At 34.1% G+C, this 20,976-nt stretch overlaps 1 protein-coding gene across 6 annotated transcripts in view; it reads left to right on the plus strand.

The window, feature by feature from the left end:
• Window positions 1–20,976, plus strand: part of GREB1L (GREB1 like retinoic acid receptor coactivator) — a 286,115-nt gene that overhangs the window by 1,898 nt on the left and 263,241 nt on the right. For all 6 annotated transcript variants that reach the window (XM_074276314.1, XM_074276303.1, XM_074276331.1 and 3 more), the window contains exon 2: window positions 19,143–19,210. The gene's annotated coding sequence lies outside the window, so the exon portion shown is untranslated. The remainder of the gene's footprint in view (window positions 1–19,142; window positions 19,211–20,976) is intronic.

The raw sequence follows: 20,976 nt of genomic DNA on the forward strand, positions 1-20,976 counted from the left end.
TCTGGCCTTAGAAAATCTGAGCTTCCATTGATCTTCATATGCTGTTTATGACAGACCGCGGCCCTCTATTTTGATTTTCCTTGCCAGTGATTCCTCTAGGAATGCCTTTTAAATTTTAGTTAGTTTGGGACTTAAAATTTTTGGCAATGGTTAAATTCTACTCAAATTTTCCCATTGGAAAAATGCATACTTGCATATTAACAAAGATTTAGAACTGAGATGAAGAAAATCAAGCAGCTGGCCCAAGATTACACAGTCAAGTGTGAACTGGCTTTTGAACCTAGGTCCTCGGACTTCAAAGCTAGGTAGGGTCCTTCACCACCCAGGGAAGAACTCAAGGTTTTTGTTTTTGTTTTTGTTTTTAACTTTGTATCAGCTCTGAAAATGAGGAGGGAGACCATTACAACTCATAGTTTTCAACCCTCAATTGTAATAGGAGCTTTAAGTAAATGTTGAGAGTTGTTCTTTACAATGAATAAGGGAATGAATAAATTTAAAAGTATTTATTAAGCACTTATTACCCACTCTGGGTAATAAAAAATACAAAAACTAGAATGTCCTTGCCTTCAAAGAGTTTACATTCTAACAGATTGAGACTACATGTAGTAAAGTGTAGTGGCCGGGAGGAAGACTCAGAGAGAAGTTGAATAGGTTACTGTACCCAGAGTAAGAGAGGGAAAAGTGCAAAATGTTTCCAAATTGAATATTAGTTAAAATATTTAGAACACTTTTTCAGTTGAAAGGCAGAAATGGATTAACCTTTTCCCATTCTCTCACATTGCTTTCTCTTTTTAGTAAATTAGTATTTAACCTGGAAGCAAATCTAAGTGATCAGCTCAGCATTGTCTGCTGTTTTATGACTATTTGTTATTTGCTTATTATATGGGTTTCATAGTAGCTTAAGTAGAGGTATTCAATTAAGAATAGTGAAAATTTTCATTTTTGAGGGGGCTTATGAAACCTCATGAAATAGAGGGAAAGAACTGTAATTTATATCAGTTAGAAGAATGCATATCTTAAGACAATGAAGAAGTATGTTGAACACTGTTAGCCATATATAATGTTTAAAATATAGTTCTGAAAATAGACATTTAGTCTACTCACTAGATGGGAGTTAGCAGACCTGGGTTCAGGACTGGTTTTTACTAAATACATGACCTTGAATGAATCTAGAATATACAAGAATACATTAGTAAAAGGCTGTGAGAGAAATGTAGGTGAGTGTAATGGACTAACTAAACACATCAGTTGAATATTGGTAGGCCAAATTTTCCACCAAGTATATTGAGTATTTTTTAAAATAAGTGTTGAACACTCCATTGCTTAAATAGTTTAAAACTGGATTCCACAAATTGCAACAGTGGTGAAGAATGAATTTTCCAAATTAATTATTTCTTTTTTTTTTTGATAAATATAACTAACCATCTTTAATTAAATTTTTTTTAATCTGGAAAAGTAGTACATCTTTTCTCCTTTGAAAACACATAAAAATCTTTTTATCCCTTTTGGTCTGACTTTTCTTGGACAACATGACAAATATGAAAATAGGTTTAAAAGAAAAGAACATCATATTATTTGCTGTCTTGGGGAAGGGAAAAGTAAGAGAGGAAGAAAGTTTTGGAACACAATTCTAATAAAAATGAATGTTGAAAACTATCTTTACATGTATTTGGAAAAATAAAATTTTATATATGTAACATTTTTAAAAAACCTTTAAAAAACTGAAGATGGAAGGTTAGGCCAAAGAAGATATGAGGGAAAAGAGAAAGCATTTTTATTAAGTGCCTACTATGTAAGGCAATTAAGTTGCTCAGTGGATAGAGCTTGGGGCCTACAGTCAGAAAGATTCCATCCAAATTCTGCTTTACCTACTAGCTGTGTAACCCTGAGCAAGTCACTTTAACCCTGTTTGCCTCAAATCCACTGGAATTGTATATGACTAAAAAACAACTATGTCAGGTACTATGCTAAATGCTTAACATATATTACCTCATTTGATACAACAATGATAAAAGGCAGATGCTGTTATTAACTTTATTCTCCAGTTAAGTAAACTAAAGAAGAAGGTTAAATGATTCATGTTTCTGAAGTTGGACTTGAACTCAAGTATTTTTCAAGTTGTTGCAATGGACCAGACTGAAGGTGATGAAGTTCTGAACCAGATCCTATGAGAAATGAGAGATAGTGATAGAGATAATAAAGAGGCAGAATTGACAATAGTTAGCAATTGATTAGATATAAGAGATAAGGAAGTGAAAGACTGAAAATGGCTCATGGGAGGATGTGAACTTGCTTGACTAGAAAGGTAGTAGTGTACTCACTGGAAAATTAGAAGAAATAAATCTTGTCTGGGTCAGAAGATAATGAGATCTGTTTTGTACATGTTGAATTTGAGATGCTTATGGGTTATCTAGGTAGAAACACTCAATTGAAAGTTGGTTGATTTGGTTCTAGAACCCAGTAGAGATAGTGGGGCTGCTTTTTTAAACCTGGGAGTCATCTGCATAGAAATGATCATTAAAGCGATGGGAGCTGATGAGATCACTAAAAGAGAAGGTATAGCTGAGGAAAGTGGAGGAGTCAGATCAAAGCTTTGGAGTATACCCAAAGGTAGAAGGCAGACTGTAGATGATAATCATTCATCAAAGAAAACCAAGAAGTGTTTAGACAGGTAGGAGGAGAACCAGCCCCCTGGACTTATGTACAGTTTATCTTATACAGGACAGTCATTCAGATATTTGAAAATTGCCATGTCCTCCTGAGTCTTCTTTTTGAGCTCAGTTGCTCCCAATTCCTTGAACTAATCCTTATATGGCATTCCTCCCTCCCTCCTAATTATTTCACTGTTCTAATCATCCTCCCTTGAATATTCTCCAGCTTGTCAGTGTCCTGGCTCCAAGAAATGAACATATGTATGTTCTGACCAGAGTAGAGTACAGTGGGAGTACAACCTCCCTGTTCTGGACACTATGTTTCTATCAATGCATCCCCAAATCTCATTGGTTGATGGTGTTTTTTGGGTTGGTTGACTTTTTTGGTTTGTACTTTACATTACTGACTGATTCATTAAATTTGTTCTCAGTCATCAACTCTCTCCCCCAATTTCTTTTCTTTTTTCTTCTTTGACACTGACTGGTCTCCCTATCTCACCCAGGCTGGAAGTGCAGGTACTCATGGTACCAATCCCATTGCTAATCAGCACAGATTTGATCTAGATTTGTCTTCCCTTAAGCAGTCCAGTCTTCCTTTTCCCTTCCTCCTGGAACTTACCATATTTATGCCAGATAATGCAGATACCTGATCAGCATAACCCACTGCAGCTCAGAACTCCCAAGTTCAACTTGGACCAGACCCAACTTCCATAGTAGTAATGGATATAGATGTATGTCATCATGTGTCACAATCTAAGTCTTAATTCACATAAACTAACATCTAGACAACTATCCTCCAACCTATGCTTCTTTTTTTAACCTCTTATTAAATTTTGGCCAACTGTGGTAACTTATTGAGAGCTTTTGGGATCATGTTTCTGCAATCCAGTGTGTAAATTAATCCTTCCTAGCTTTACATCATATGAAAATTTGATAAATATGCCTTGATAAAATGATTAATAGACATCTAGCCTCAAGTCATTGATGAAAATAGTGGACAGAACAAAATCAATGTCAGCATCTTTTTCAAAGGTGGGTCTGGTAATGCATGTGCATAAGGCAAGTGAAATTTTGATCTGCAATGGGCTAAGCCAATCTGGTGCTCTCTCTAAGTTCGATATCAATATGGTAAGCTCTGGATAATAGTGGGAGTTTGGGGTAGGGAACCAGGTTATCTATGGAGCATAGATCAAACTTCCTGTGCTCATGAGAGTGAGATCAGCTCTCTACTTCCAGCCTACATTAGTAACGGAAGAGAAGAGAAAAGAAATGTCTGTACAGATTGTTATGGATCCTTTAATTACCTTTTTGACAATTATGTTATTTAACCACTTCTAAATTTACTCATCTTTGCTATCATTCAGACTACATTTTTCATGTTATCCATAAAGATGTCTTGAGAAACTTTATCAAACACCTTACTAAAGTTCACTATACTATGTCTATGACCTTTCCTGATCTACTTGTTTAGTAACCTAACCCTATTAGAAAAGGAAATGAGATTAGTCTAGTATGGTTTATTTGTATTGTAACCATGTTACATAACAATGATCATTACAAATCATTTTTAAAATCAGCTATTCTCAAAATATGGTCTTAGGGACCCTCTAGGATCTCTGAGATCTTTTCAGGGGGACCCCAAAATCAAAAATATTTTGTGATAATACTAAGAATTTTTACTTTCTAATATTGTCAATTTTGATAAATATAACTCACATAAAAGGTCTTTGGAGACTTTCAGTAATTTTTAAAGTACAAAAGGGTCCTGAAAGAAAGAATCAAACTGTTTTAAACAAACTATTTAAATAATAAATGATAGAATTTTGGGGGGGAATTAAAGTCAGACTTACTGTCTTGTAGTTTGAAGAAATATCTACCTTTTTTTTGTCTTGCAAGTTCAGAACAAAATGTGTCTCTTCAATTCTGTCACCCCCTCCATTACTGCTCAACCCAGCAACACTACTTCAGTAGTCATTGCAAGTTGTTTTAACACAAAGAGATAAGAGTTCATCCAGAGTTGGTAACTTGAATTTACTGAGGGCATCTAGATGCCCTCAATAGCTTCTCATCTTGGATTTTATTAACCACTTAAAAAAACAAAAACCCAAACCACTTCCAGTGTGAAAATCCTCCTCCTGAAGAAGAGAAACAGGAGCAGAATGAATATACAAGTTGTATAGATCTTCACTCTCTCTGTCATCCATTATCTTCATTCCTCCCTTCCCCACTCCCTACTAGTCACATTCACCATTCCCAGGGACTGGAAGCCTTTACTAGTTCAGACTTTGTACCTTGAATCTTTTATACTTACTCCTCACCCTTGCAACATGTTTTCATTAATCTTTTTTATATAATATTTGATTGTTTTCACAATTTTATAATTTATAATTCCCTTTACTCTGATGAAATTATAGAATGACCAAGAAGAAATTTCTGATCTTCATTAATTACTTCATATCTATGTAACCACTTTCCTAATTAGAGCATATCTTGCATAGTGTTGTGGACATAGTAAATACTCCATCAGTACTAGCTAATTGATTAATTAAATGCTACCCATTTCATTTATTCAGCCTTCATTTAACCAACATTTATGGCTTGCTTAATGTGAGAAAGACACTGTGAAAGATACAGGGAAAAATGTGACACAATTATTTTGGAAACAATTTACAGTCTAGCCATGGAGATGATGCTCACATAACAATAATACATTGTATTGTTTGAAAGTGCAATGAAAGCTACAAAGTGCTATGGAAGTTCAGAAGAAGAAAAGATTATTTTCATGGAAGAAGTCTGGAGGAACTGTATCCTGAGGGATGAGTAGAAAGTGGATATGTGGAGTTGGTGGCCAAGGACATTTTAGGTGAGGGAGCATTGAAAGCTAAGACATGGAGGCAGGAAAATGTATGGCAAATCTAAAGAAAAGTAAATTGCCCCTGTTTGGCAGAAGTGTAAAGTGTTTAAAAGGGAGTAGAGGGAAATAAAACAGGGATTACAGTTCGGGAACAAATTGTGAAGGGTTTTGAATCCCAAGTTAAGAAGAAGGAAGGAGTGAGCTTTATCAGGTAGGCAGCATATTTCATATTCTCTAATAAATGGGATGGTAGTTTTTAACTGTGGACCATTTTAAAAACCTGGAATTGTGATGAGATTTAAATATTTATGCCAAAGCCGACTATAAAGTCATTGAATCTGATTTCTTTCTAAGCTAATTCTCCACAATTTTGTTTGCTTAAGAAATTTCTGAAAACAAAATTTTACTTCCAAAATTATTTGACCTACCAGGATTAGGTTTCTTTTACAAGAAAGCTTTTATCTGTCTTTAATATGGATTGGACAGATTGGAACTCTTAAGATTCTGGTCAAGTGAACTTCAAACATTGATTAGGAAAGCAGGTTATTTTAGCTGGCTAGTGTGGCAGCCTTCCTACTTCCTAAGCATCAAAGATGCTGCAGTTCTTACTTGTTTGTGAATCATGCAATATCCTGCCCTCTGAAGTCACAGATAAGAAAGAGGTTTCTTCTGCATGTGGAGTTTGCACTTGAGTACTTGAGTGCTCTTGAAATAAAAAAAAATAATTGTCTTGCAACTGGTGGCCTTCATGGCTACTGGTGCTGATATTTTCCTAAGAAGCTTTAAATATGAGTTAGATAGATGGGTTTTTTTTTTGTTTGTTTTTTAAAGAAATAAGGATTAATAAACTGACCCTGTACTATTAGGGAAAGATAGAATAATGAGTATAACTATAACCAGCCTTCTGCACAGGAGAAACTTCCAGATTTATGAATGATAACAATATTCCATTTGAGGTTTTTGGGAAGAAGAATTTCTTTCCCCATGTTCTTATTACTGATGTAAATTAGCCTGAGTCAGAGATTCATCCTCATAGTTCCATCTCATTCTCTTATAATGTTTCGTTGCTTGCTTAATATTAATTACCAATTTTCTTTACTATGATTTAAACTTAAGTAAATGAATTTCTCTTTATAAAAAGGTCACAGTTTTTCAGTTATTTTATATTTCCATCAGGATTCTTTGTCCATTCATTCCCATTTGCTTTTCCTCTTATACAGTTGTGGTTACTGGGTATTCTCTTCTCCTAGCTTGGTTTTTCCCCACTTTGCTACTCAATAAAGATTCTATCAGAATGCTTTATATTTGTCATATTTGTCCATCATCATTGGATTGTAGGAAGGAAATAAGCATTTATTAAATGTTTAAGTGTCTAATATGTGCCACACACTTATACTAAGTGTTCATTGCTCTGTTATGAATATTTTACTTAACTATTTCTTTATTTTTAGAGATCTAATTTTATCACAACTGCAAATAATTAGAGATAGGAACTTGAGTTGTGATTCTATTGATGTAAAGAGCTCTGTCAGTTTAGCAATTTCCTGAGTTTTTTCATCTATAAAATGAAAGGTCTATAAAATAAAAAGATAACCTCTGAGACTTGTAATATAGCTATAACAATCTCAAAATGTATAATTCTGAATAAAATATAGAAAATTATTACATTAGTTCTTACACATAATAAATTTTGGTATTGACATGAACATGTGAAAAAAAATTGTTCCTGTGCCAAGTATCTCACTAGAATTTTTTAATGTAGTGACTGGTTAACCTAACTACTGTTAATGTAGTGACTGGTTATTTTCTAGTGTTTTCTGCTAGCATCATTCTGAGACCAATCACATCATCACTATCATTACTATACCTGAAAAGTATGTGTAAATGGATTGCTTTGTTGTTTGACTTACCATCTTTATGACATCTCAGACCATAACTCCATTCCTTGGCTATCACTCCCCATTATATGTGTGGTCTACAAATTAGAATGAAAGTTCCCTGAGGACAAGTGTTGGCTCAGTTTTTTATTTATATCCCTGTCCTTTAATATAGTGCTTGATGTAAATGCTTAATAATATTTTTTCTTCATTATCTTCTCTGAGATTATTATTATCCCCATTTCCTCAGTTGACAGAACTAAGGCAGATAGAATTTAAATGACTTTTCCAGGATCTCACAGTGAATAAGTGTATGAATGGGGGATTTGAACTAAGATCTTCCATACCCATTCTAATTACTCTGTCATTTAGCTGTCTCTTGGAAAGTTGCTTAGAGGCACTAAAAGTTATGATGTATCCAGGTAGTATATGTCAGAGGCAAGACATAAACTAAGTTCTTTCTAATTCCAAGACTAGCCCTCTATGCACTAATCACTCTGCCTCTGCTCTGTGCCTATGAAATGTTTAATAGAAGTTTGAAACAAGATATGAATAACATGAAAATTTGGACTATATACAAAAAGTATATGTTCTTCAAGAAGTTGTAAATATTATTGTGATCTACAGCACACACACATTTTCTTTTTTTATTATAGCTTTTTATTTACACATATATGCATGGGTAATTTTTTAGCATTGACAATTGCAAAACCTTTTGTTCCAACTTTTCCCCTCCTTCCCCCCACCCCTTCCCCCAGATGGCAGGTTGACCAATACATGTTAAATAACACCTTTTCTTTTTAGAGGAGTTTTGGAAAATGTTCTCCCTTTGACACTTCTTATGTATTAGAATTAAGACCAGTAAAATTTTCAGTCTGATAGTAAAGGTGTATATTATCTTTCAGGTTATGTTCAAAGCACTTTTTTTTCACTTAAGTGATCATAAATATTATTCTTTTATATACGATGCATATGTTGAGTTCCTAAGAAATGGATCTTTTCTATATACAAAAATTAAGGCAGAGGAACTTGGAATTTTACTCTCTACATATTTTTCAATATGTCACATTTTTGTAAACAGATAAAATGAGCATATATTTTGGGGTACCTAGTCAGAGGAGGCACCATATTGAACCTTAACATCATAGTCCCTGATGTGCTACAGAAGGGAGTAGAATTGTTTCTGAAGAAAACAAAGATGGAAAGAACAACTGGATTAGATCAATTTATACAGCAGAACTCATCAAGAAGCAACACAGTTTTAAGGGTATTGTAGAATCAATTCTCAAAATGTCTTAAAGAAAGGGAGCATTAGAGAAACCTCAAAGTCAAGATCATCTAGATTCAAGTTCTTCCTGTTCACTGTGTGACCCTGGACAAGTCCACTTAATTTTTCACACCTCAGATACTGAGAATCTAATTACACACACAATTCAACTTCTTATTGGGAGCTCTGTACTTACTCATATTTCCATTTTCCAGTCTATATAAGATTTTTATGGAAATAATTTCTGAACATATTAAAAACCATAATTTTCAATGGAGTTTTGAGAAGAGAAATAACATGAATAAGAGAAAAAAATTATCTACAGTAGACTTGGAAGCTATAAAAACACAAGATCTTACTGTTTTTAATCTTTTTTTTTGTTTACACCCTACTCCCCAACCCCCGCTTTTTTCCAGCAGAACAAAATACTCCCTTTGAGGCCCCCTTTCATCAAGTTATCTCCCAGGCATATACCAAAATCATATAAGCTTCTTTGAAATATGTTACAACATAGGTAACTTTGTTCAGTGAACCTCATGCTTATCATTACAGGGGAGGCATAGGGCAGGCAGAAATATGCTTGGTGAAGTATATACTTCAGCTCAAAATCCAAATTAAAAAAGAATTCCTTATAGATGTCAGGGTCTAAATAGAACTCCTCTTTGTGGATAATATTGTGCTGAACATAGTGAGTAAACCCTCAAACATTATATATCTTCCTACATGAGGGCACTATCTCTCAGAAATTTTTGGCCCATTAACACTGAAAGAAAAAAAAAGTAGATGAAAAAGCCTATTATCCAAACTGATAATATGTAGCTGGAGAGTCATTTATATAGTTGATTCATCAATATACCTTTCTTCGAACAAATCGTATGGATGTTAATTAGGCTAGAATTAAATAAGAAGGGAGTTTTTAGGAAATTGCATGACTTTTAATGACCCTAGGAAACAAAGACTTGATTTTGTTAACTCAAAATCACTGGATATCAAAGTTGAAAAGAGCCTTAGAATCTAATCTGTGTCTGAACAAGCATGAATAATCATAAATAAAGCATTTTTAAAGCATCTGCTTTGTGCAAAGCACTGGTAAGTTCCAGAGATACAAACAGAAAGGTAAGACAATCTCTGCTCTCAAATGACTTCATATTACAATGAGGGAGACAACACATGGGAAAGGCTTCAGCACGAAGTCAGATGGTAATGTCCCATGATCTTTAGGATTCAGTGGGAAAACAGATGTTAATACTTCTTTAATGTCTTTATTTAATGTTACTATTCCCAGGGCTCTAATGTGGTCAAGATGATGGTGGAGGGCTGACTAGCCTGGCAATTGTTTTCCTGTTCCAAAGGATACCTTGCTGAGTCAGCTAGAATTCGCTTCATATCATAAGCAATAAGTATTCTTTCAAGTAGCCTATTCTAATTTTGGATTGATCTGATTATTAAAGCACTTTTTTTTTTCTAAAAACAAGCCTAAATTCTTTGGAATTTTCTGTTTTATTCTGGACCAAGAAGAAAAAGTCTGTTCTCTCTCTCTCTCTCTCTCTCTCTCTCTCTCTCTCTCTCTCTCTCTCTCTCTCTCTCTCTCTCTCTCTCTCAAATCATGATTGTTCCTATCAAGACAGTGATATCAGAAAATAACACACATAACAAAAACCAGAAGAAACATAGATGTATATTTATAACCACATGGAAACTATGTGAGAGAGGCTTACAATTTTTTTCTTTCCTCCACCAGAGAGAGTAAGATCTTATCTACTTGTGTCTTTTGTATGCCCACTCAGTTCTGGATCAGCAACCAGTTAAGAGATTTTTTTTGTCACCCCATAGTAAACTGATAAGAAATAATAAGAGAATACCTGTAAATGCCTAGAATCAGGCTACCACTCTTCACACATCTGCAGAAGCAAAGTTACCATGGTTTCATGTGAGTTGATATAAAGGAGAACAATGCACATGTTCAAAAGAATGGGCCTTTATTGTTCACTTCCCTAATATATCAGCTTATTTAACTAAACATATGTGGCCACGACCCTGAGAGCCTTCAACTTTCCTGTAGATGCTCTCCAGCTTTTCAAGTTTTCCCTAAAATGCAGTTGCTAGGAGTGAATGTACTAGTGAATATGTGTTCTGACCAAGGCAGAGTTCAGCACTGTAGTCCTAAACACCCTTCTTAATCCCAGCTTTAAATTGTTCTAATTTTTTTAGTTGCCATGTCACAGTGTTGACTCATAATGAACTAACTCATATTGGGCTAGTTGTCTACTAGAATCTTTCTCAGATGATTGCTATTTAGTAATGCCTCTTAATCCTTAAACTTGTGAGGTTGATTTTTCGAATCTAAGTATGTTCCTGTTAAATTTAATCTATTTCTAACCTATCAAATTAAAAAAAATTTGTTGGTGTGTTCTATTTCTTACATCACCATAGTGTCCAATGGATTCCTCTTCTTCCCAAGAATATTTTTATGATAAAGGGAATTTTTTTAAGAAAGGAGAAAAAAATCAAAACAATACAGACAAAAGTCAATGAAGGGGAGTAGGTTGGGATGTTTTCTCATATCTCTTCCTTTAAGTTCTACTTGATCTTTATTTTGTAAAATATCCTTTGATTTTTTTTTATTTTTCATTATTCTTTTCATTCACATTGTTGTAATTATTGTGTATATATTTTTTCTTGGCTCTATTTTCAATGCTCTGCATGAATTCATTTAGAGTTCTCAGTACTTCTTTATATTCATCACACATCAGCTCTTATAGAACATTAGTATTCCATTATATTCATCAAATTGTTTTTTAATCTTGATTCTATCACTAGTATTTTACTAATAATGCTATATTTCTAAATCATTAAGTACCACTGTTTTTTAAGAAGTAAGTTGTAGGATACCCAAAAGCCAAGAATTTCTTGAAATATAATCCCAATGAAGAATTGTGAAGAAGTCATGTAAAGTATAACTTAAGAGAGATCACTTATCCCTTAAAATGGAGATGACTACGTCATATAGTGACAGTGGGGAGTAATTAATGAATAATCTATGTACTATTGGCATCTATGTTGGGTAAACTCTTTGTGGTGGAAATCCTGAGAGATATATCAGACTGAGAATGTGTGAATGGATTTCAATCTATACCAATGGAGGTACACATACTTACACAGATGAGACCACAGATCACTTGATATATGGGAGTATCCTATCAATATATTTCAATTTATTACAAAATTCCCCCTCCTTTTTTACTTATGGAACTAGAAGAATGAAGTTAGAAATTTAAAGTTTACTGAGATATTTAATAGGTAATTATTTTTGTTATGTTTTTACTATGTACCAGAAGCTGCTAAGAAAAAGAGGTAAAGAAAAAAAAAAAGAATGAGTCCCACTTATATTTATAGGGGAAGACTGATGATTTAACCTCTATCTGATCTTCATTTGGAGAACTGCTATGATTTGGGTAGCAAATTAGCAGTATCCTTTGCTAATGATACTAATTATTATTATTACGAATGAAATTTATGTGGAATTTTAAGGTAAGCGAGATACATATATATATTTTTGTCACCCCATAGTAAACTGATAAGAAATAATAAGAGAATACCTGTAAATGCCTAGAATCGGGCTACCACTCTTCACACATGTGCAGAAGCAAATTATAGGGTATTATACCACTGGTATTATTCAAGATAGTCATTAAGCATTTTATTTTAAGTGCCTACAGTATCTGCACTAGATTCTGGGATGCAAAACCCAAAATAAAATAGTCTTTGTCTTCAAGGTGTTTTTGACTGCAATCAGAGCAGGCAACATATATGATTACATGCAAAATAATTATAAGATAATTTTGGAAGGGAGAGAGAGTTCTAGTATTTAACGGACTAAGAACAGTCTTAATTGGAAGTAATACTTGAGCTGAACTTTGAGGGAGATTCTAAGAGATTTACTTAGAAAAAGAGGGAGTGAATGATCTGGGGAATGGGGAATGGTCTGTCCATAGACATTAAAATATTAGATGAATGTTATACTTAGAGAATAGAAAGAAAACCAGCTTGTTGGCCTTAAGGGTGTGTAAAGGAGGGCAACATAGAATTGGAATGAAAGGTAGTTTGGTGCTGTGTTGTGTGGAGCATTATATGCCAGACAAGAGTTTGTGTTAGGTCAAGGCTTGCAGTTTACTGAGTTCTGGAGTGACAGAGATGTTTGGAGGTACAATTGACAAGCTTTGGCAACTGATTATATGATAGGATAAAGGAGAATTAGGAGCTGAGAATTATTTCCATGCCTGCATGTATACTATATATCCATGGAGGGATTGTGATCACTTCTATTATATAATACTTGGGCTGACTTGGATTCTTTTTGGGCAACAATAAGCCAGTAGATATAGAGAAATTGAGGGTTGGGGTGGTGGTGGTATAGTAATTTGTGGGGACAGTCTGAGGGGTAGAGGGTCTGAAAGTCACAGTAAAGATGAAGCATAAATTGTAAGGTTTGGAGAGAGATGAAATGATAGGCATTTTCTTTGGATAAAGGAATTTCAGAATTATTGATCGTGGAAGAACACTTGCAGGTAGAGTGATGATAAAATCAAAGATGTGACTGTGTGTCTGTGTCTGAGGTAGAGTGAAAGAATAAATTGGTTAGGTAGATTGAGGAAGGAGTTTGAGGAACTTAGAGTTCAGGCTTCCCTAATAGCTTTGGGGAACTCCCAAAATTATTTTGAATTTCCTTACAACAAAAGCAAGGGCTAGGGCAGAAAGAAGGACTGAAACCTTGACTGAGAAGGGAGAGAGAATATCCTGAAGACCTTTTAGAGAGGAGCCAAGAAAGTGAATTCTTTTGGTCCACTGAACTTCAGAGAAGGGAGGTTTCTGAGAGACTGTATTTGACACAGAGTTTAGTGATAGCAATGGGAGGAGCAAGGAATATGCCAATTCCCCTTGTTGGACCAGGATATTGGTTGGCCATGAGAAAAGGTATCACTAGAATTGCTATAAAGAATAGCCAGATTCTTCAGCTAAGGAAATTAAAATGTGGGGAGTTTAAGGGACTTGTCCATGGTCACACTATTAATTAGTAAATAAATATATAAGAAATGAATAAAAATTTGAATCCAAGTTTTCATGACTTCAACACTCATAATTGTTACATTCTTAGTGTCTGATTTGCTTCATCTTTCATTGTTAAATTATTCATTAAAAAATAAACTCCAAGCATGGGAAAAGTGCTCAAGGTTGGTGTCTATGAAGATAATTAGCATTTGACCTGATTGCTTATAATGTTCTTCCCATGAAGCTGATATAGAGATTTAAAGCATCAAAATGCAGATCTGGATCCCAATCATAGGTTATTTAAGAAAAATTAAGCCGTATTATTAAAAGCCTTGAAAATTGACAATTTTCTCTCAGCTTAAAATAGAGGGAGCTAAATCTCTTTTAAAAAAATGTGTGGTTTATGACAGTCCAGCTGCTTTTGTGTGTGTTTCATTTAAATGTAAATCGATCTAAAGACTCTTAAGAAGATCTCAGAAGGTAGAGGATTTTAATTTGAATGGAGTAATTTTCTTTTTGTTTCATACATATTGAAGTAAATTTTTGTTATGTAGTAAAGAAAGAAAAAAAAATCCAATTAGCACCACTGTTCTTTATCTAAGAAGTTTTTTAATAGGTCTATCAGTTTTCTGTCATGAGCAATGCTTTCTAAGAAAATATTTATTTTAAAAGAAACTTATCTTGCATATTCTAAGACACATCACAGATGTGGTGCCCCATGTCATTATCTTATTGTACCTTGTATTGGTTCCATCTTATTGTTCCAAGAGAAGCAATTGTACTGCTAAATCAAATAGGGTTAATGACACACCTTTCCAAGTACTAAAATTTTTTAGTTGTTAAGGAAAACACTGTTGAAGTTAAGAGAAATGTAGATAAAATTGAAGAGAGGAAATATATATATATATATATATATATATATATATATATATATATACACACACACACACACACATTAAAAGTCACTGAAAAAGATTAATTTTATACTTTATTTATAAATTATTTCCCAATAGAAATATATTGGGGTTTTCAGGTTAAGGGAGTCAGAGTTAAATTCAGTAGTGCTTGAGAGTGTTCTGTTAACAATTTACACATAGAGCTTACCTTGTTACCTTTGAGCCAGAAGATAGAAATTTGAAGCTCATTCAGGTTCATTTGTACAGCTATTTCTGGTAGAGCAGGAGGAGGAGGATACCACAAGTGAATGTTGAGGCTTGTTCAGGAGATAGTCTCTGCTGTCCCAAGCAGTATTTTCCTCCTCCCTGCAATAAAACAAGCCATATTGTGTGAGCCAATGCTGATTGCATATTTCACAGTCCTTTCTGTCTTCAGTCATTGCACTACCAGCCTGTGATTATATTGTAAAACACTTTGATCTTTCTTTATGTAAATGTTAGTACAGTGGTACTGTAATATAAAATGCATACTAAAATAAAACATCTTCTATTGGCATTTCTAAAATAATCTGCAAAGAGAAAATACATATATGTGTGTGTTTATGTTTTATATATGTAACCATTCAGTAAAGGATTTTAGCTTACTTGAGGATAAAGTTTCCTTAATTACAGTTAGAAATATTGTTCAGTATTTATATGGCAGTGATTTCTTCACAAGGAAAGACCTCTTTTTCGATAGTTTGTGTGTGTATGTATATGTGTGTATGTTATTAAGAGAGGTCAGAAGTTTTTTTCTTGAAAATTTAAAATTTATTCTTAGACATTTATTATGTTGTTTGGAGACAAGTGCAATTGGAAAGGGTTTTTTTTTCTATTTTTGAAAATGTTATTTTTCTCCTAATGCCTTATTCTATATTTTAAAAATATTTAAAAATTGTTTTTCAACGTAAGGGAGAAGAATAAACTTCATTTTTTGAAAAGTCTTCCAATTTGCTGATTCTATGATATAGGGTCAAACAAACTGGTTTGTTCTCTTGATCCTAATCTTAATTTCAGTCTGATTTTTCCCCCCTTCTCCTATCTCCCTCCTCCCAGGATTCTTGTTAGAGTTTTGTTTTTTTTCTGACAAGGAACAGGGAAATGTAGGCAACATTCTTAAGACTAATCATTACTCCTTCTCTTCTCTAGTCCCAACCCCTCCCTTCCAAATCCCCCAAACCATCCCCTATTTTTGATCACAGACTTGTTGGAGCCACTTGGACTACTTAGTTTCTCTCAACCAACCTAGGCTATGGGAAGGATCTGTAATTTACTCAGAGTTGGGATGGGGGTGGGGGTGGGGGTGGAATGACTGTTCTATCCCCAAGCCTCTGCTTCTGTTTTTTTAGATTAGGAGGGAAAAAAAAAAAAAAAAACAACCTACCCTGTACTACTTGAACTCTGGGAATCAAAACACAATCTTGGGTGGCTATTTCTTAGTTAAAAATTCAAGTGTTTCCTGATGAATTATTACAGTTACTCTTATTGGATAGATTATACTTGACAGCTTCATAGAGCTTTTATACATGACATCATATTGCAAGCTGAATAGTGGATTCCCAAAAATGGGAATAGATTAACTTATATATTGAGAGTAATACACAATTTCATTTTAGTTAATTTCTATCTTAAAGGATTTCAAAAGAAAAATACTGAAAAATGCTCAGAACAGAATTTTTAAAGGTTCATTGGTTAGTAGGCTCCTTCCTGAAAAACTTCAAGAAAATTGTAGCCAAGAACCAGGCTAGGCTCTTGACCTTTTCATTTCATTAAATGCCATTTCACCACCTTTTTAAATGTAGCTTTTAAAAAAAGCATCCTGCTTTAGCAGATTTGGGGGGGGGGGTAGAATTGTCTGCAGTAGGTTGTAATGTGGCAAAAAAAGTTTCTATCTTACGCTTAGTTGTTATCTGGTAACTGAAATGCCTTCTAAACCTGTTTTTGGAGTGTTCCCCCGGTGAAACTTGAATCGGTGACCATCTGTCCCCTACTGGTTGATTTCCTGTGAGCTGCCCTTTGTTTTAGTCAAACAATTGATTACCCCTCTTTATAGATAAGACTTCTGTTGACTGCCCTGAATCAGCAGGTTGAGTTTGGGACCTCTCCTTTATTGCTTTTTGGTAATTCTGAGGGTCACTATCATTATCTTCTGAAAACAAATTTTTTGAAGGTCTCTTTAGGGAGGGATGCTTTCTAGAATGTAATGGAGAGTTAGGACCAGAATAGAAATTGGATGAAATATTTTTAGATGTAACTCAGAATTTCAGCATTTGTTGCCAAGAGATTAAATTGAAGTATTTTTTTTCTCAGACTTATACAAAATATATATCTCAGTGATATCTTAATTATGGGTGGGGGTAAGGAAGAGAATCTAGAACTCAAAAAATTTTTTATGTCATTTTCTTTTTTTTTTAATTTTTTAATTATTATATGTTTTTTATAATATTATCCCTTGTATTCATTTTTCCAAATTATCCCCCCCTCCCTCCACTCCCTCCCCCCGATGACAGGCAATCCCATCCATTTTACATGTGTTACAATATAACCTAGATACAATACATGTGTGTAAATACCATTTTCTTGTTGCACAATAAGCATTAGATTCCGAAGGTACATGTAACCTGGGCAGACAGATATTTAGAACTCAAAAATTTTAAGAACAAATGTAAAAAAACAATTTGTTTTAAGTGTAACTGGGGGGAAATATTAAATAAACAGAATATCAAAAATGTATGTTTCATTGATTACATTTTAAAAATGAAAGCATATTTTTTTAACAAAACTTAAAATTTTTGGACAAATAGGGTTTTGAAGTGCAATGTATAGCCAACCACATTTAGCTGTAAGCAAGATTCTTAGAAACTTAATTTCTTACCTCAAATATTAAAAAATAATTATGGCCTTTAAAAGAATATGAATATAGATCAGATTTTATGGAAGGATAGGTTATTTTCTTGGCAGATTACTTTCATTCTCAGAGGTAGCAGAGATCAGTGTGTGGGGTAAAAGTGTCACTTTTCCAGGAGACAAGAACAAATTTCAATGTCAGCATCTTGATGGGTGGTCAAGGGAGCCAAGATAAATCTTCAAAAATAAAAATGATCTTCAAGGAGGTATGAATGAAATTTTAGGTTAACCTTTCAGTTTCATCTCTTACTTTTTACATTTGGATTACCAACCAAGATCTTTAGTCCAATAATTATTTACCTATATTATTTTTCTAAAACCAATTCTAACTAATAATCCAGGTTTCCAATAAATATTATAGAAATGAATTTCTTTGATATAAATTGATCTTTTTTCTGTGTGGATGTAGGTATGTTCTTTAGGTGGAGCTCAGCAGCCTGAATATAAGGGGGGGGGAGATCTATTTGTGGTTTAGTTCCTTAGGGACCAAAGTAAGTAGCAGATGTGACCACAGTTCAATGTGATTTGATGTAATTAATTTTTCCTGAGCATGCTACAAAAGTTAATAGCCTCAAATTGCACACAATCTTAGTTTCCAATCCATATGGAGAGCAATCCCATCATACAACTGTTCTCTAATGTTTGGGGGGGAGGGTTGGTAGAGGGGAAGCATCTTTATAATGCATTCACTTCCTGCTCCATTTGATCTTGATGGAATCCCAGAAATTATTTTTTGGTCTTGTGTTTGGTTGGTATACAATATATATTGGTAGGAGCAAGAAACCATGATTTTTCTGGTTTGGTTAAATATTATAACAAAACTGAATTGAAAAGTATAACAAAGAAAACAAGTCCAACATTCCCCCTCTCTTCTCCCTCCCTTTTCTTCTATTCTTTCTCCCCTTCCATATCCCCCACCACAGCACACACAACACACACACACACACACACACACACACACACACACAGAGCCTCCTTAATCTGAAGCACTGTAGTTCAGAGAAGTAGTTCTTAGGTGCATGGGAGAAAGGTCTTATCCTTTCCGTCTTCAAATCTCACCAAGGAATTACGGTCTGCAGGCTTGGTTGCAGATGCCTGGATGCCTGGAAAGTTTACCCTGCCTAGAGTTGTTTTGTTTGGCATAGCTAATCAGGAGCTAGACTGGAATTGCTCATAGCTGTCATTCAGGTTTTGTTTCAAAGTCCCAAGGACCTGCTGGGAAAAACAAAGAACTAATGAAAGCTGACTGTATTTAAGGCCTCAAATCTGTGGAGTCTGAAATGATGTCCTGACAGTGGATTCTTATTCTTCTGCGTTCTTGCCGTTTCTAAGGTAACAGGTTTTTAGAGGCTTTCCATCTTCATTGTCAAGTATTTGCTACACTTATTGTTGTTTTTCAGATTAGAGCAATTCAAATGATCTCCTTTGAAATGAAGGGGAAAGAGAAAATAATGGAAATAAAATGTAATGAATCTATTACTTTGGGGGGGGTAAGAGTATGGCAGCTTGAGCAGTATTGTCAATTTTTTTTGTCTTAAATGCTACCAAATTCATATTTTAAAAAATTTAAATTTAAATAACACCCTACTTTTTTTTTTTTAGAGATTCTCCAATTCACATAAGTTATCATCCGAAGTACGAACATAAAATCACTACTGAATTCATTGAAGGTAAATAATAACCCCATTTCTCCCTTCCCATCCTCCATCTCCATTATATTATGGTGAAAAACTATGTTTTTAGCATTTTCTTTCATGTGATTTCCAAGAAATTAGGTTTGCTCAGGGGGGGAAATGGAGTTCCACCTCTTGTTTGTGAACATGAAAACTACTAGGTGAAATGATGCAGTCTGATGAACTAAATAACAAAAATAATTTGCCTCCTAATATTAGTATTCTCTTCCAAGTTTTTTCCTTTAGTGGAATAGAATATATTCGCTATTAACATATTGTAACATATTGTTTCAAGCTAGAGCTCTCAGTCTTTTAATCTATAGTTTTATTTAGTGAGAAGTAAAAGTTTGACAATTATAACCAGACCTTCTTGGAGATGGTTTTAGGAGCTGAGAAATCTGAGAGTTATCTTAATGATCATGTCATATTTATATATGTTCTCATTAGTTGTGATGATAAAGTGACTATATATTGACCAAATGTCAACAAGACCGCTTTCCCCAATGGTAATAGTTATAACATTTTTTTCTAATAGAATTCTAATTCAAAAATGAACAGATAATGTGAATTAAAGTGAGTCCAATAGTATAAAAGTTTTTATTCATTATGTCAAGACTTGAATTGTCTTCTGTTGAGAAATAAAGTGTGGAAGAGAAATTTGGAGTAAAGAGGGGACAGGAATCAGAACAATATTTAATAGGTGGGGATGTAATCATTTTAATCTCTGTGCCTTTGCTCAGTTTATTCTGTCTGTCTTCAATGCCCTCATCTTTCCCACTTATCTGAGTATTGGATGTCTACTCAGGTCCAGGTTGAGTTGTGTTTCTTTAAGTTGTGTCCTACTTGGGTTCAAATAACGGAAAGGAATGGTCCACATTACTCTGATCTGGCCCAACCACAGCTGCAGAATTTTGCCTAATTTGGGGTGCCACATTTTATGAGGGACATGGGCTATATCATATCCAGAGGAAAGAACCCAAGATGGAAGAAATATAACATATGAGACTTGTCATAAAATGATAGAAAGAACATTGGGCTGGCTATTAGAAGAAGTGAGTTTGAGTTTTAGACACATACTAGCTGGACAAGTTCTTTAACCTCTCTGACCATGTTTTCTCATCTGTAAAATGAGAATAATACTTGCAGAATTTCCCAAAGGATTGTGTGAGGATCAAGTATCATTTTTTAATATAATATGGGATTTTTAGCCAATTAGCTACTTGAAAATGTAAGTGATCATATTTTAAGAGGAGAAGCAACAATTTAGAGGATGATAACTATTCTCAAATATTTCAAAATATTTAATGTACAAGTAGACTATGATATTTCTAGAGGAAAAACTAGGATTTATGTGAGAAAGTAACAAAATATGGAGCTGATTTTGGCTTTATATAAAAAAGAATTTTATAAGAATTATAGTTGCATAAAATAAGACACTTTATTACATACGGGACTCTCCATTTCTGATTTTCAGAGATCGGATGACTCTTTCAGAGCTGTGATATAAAGGATTCCTGCACTGTATAGAAGATTGGACTATGTCACAGATTTTAAGTTTTCATAATTCTGTCCTCCAGATCACACTAACTGATTTTTCCCTTCTTTAGACACATCTAGCACTAGTCAGTATCACACATGTAGTATTGACTTGGTCTCCAATTTCTTCCAATTTAATGTCTTATTTCCCCCAATTTGATAATAGTTCTTTTGTACAGATCAGTAATAATTATTGAGAAAGGTGCTGAGGACTGCTGGAAGCAAAA

Source organism: Sminthopsis crassicaudata, chromosome 1, assembly GCF_048593235.1.
Source record: "Sminthopsis crassicaudata isolate SCR6 chromosome 1, ASM4859323v1, whole genome shotgun sequence".
NCBI lineage: Eukaryota > Metazoa > Chordata > Mammalia > Dasyuromorphia > Dasyuridae > Sminthopsis > Sminthopsis crassicaudata.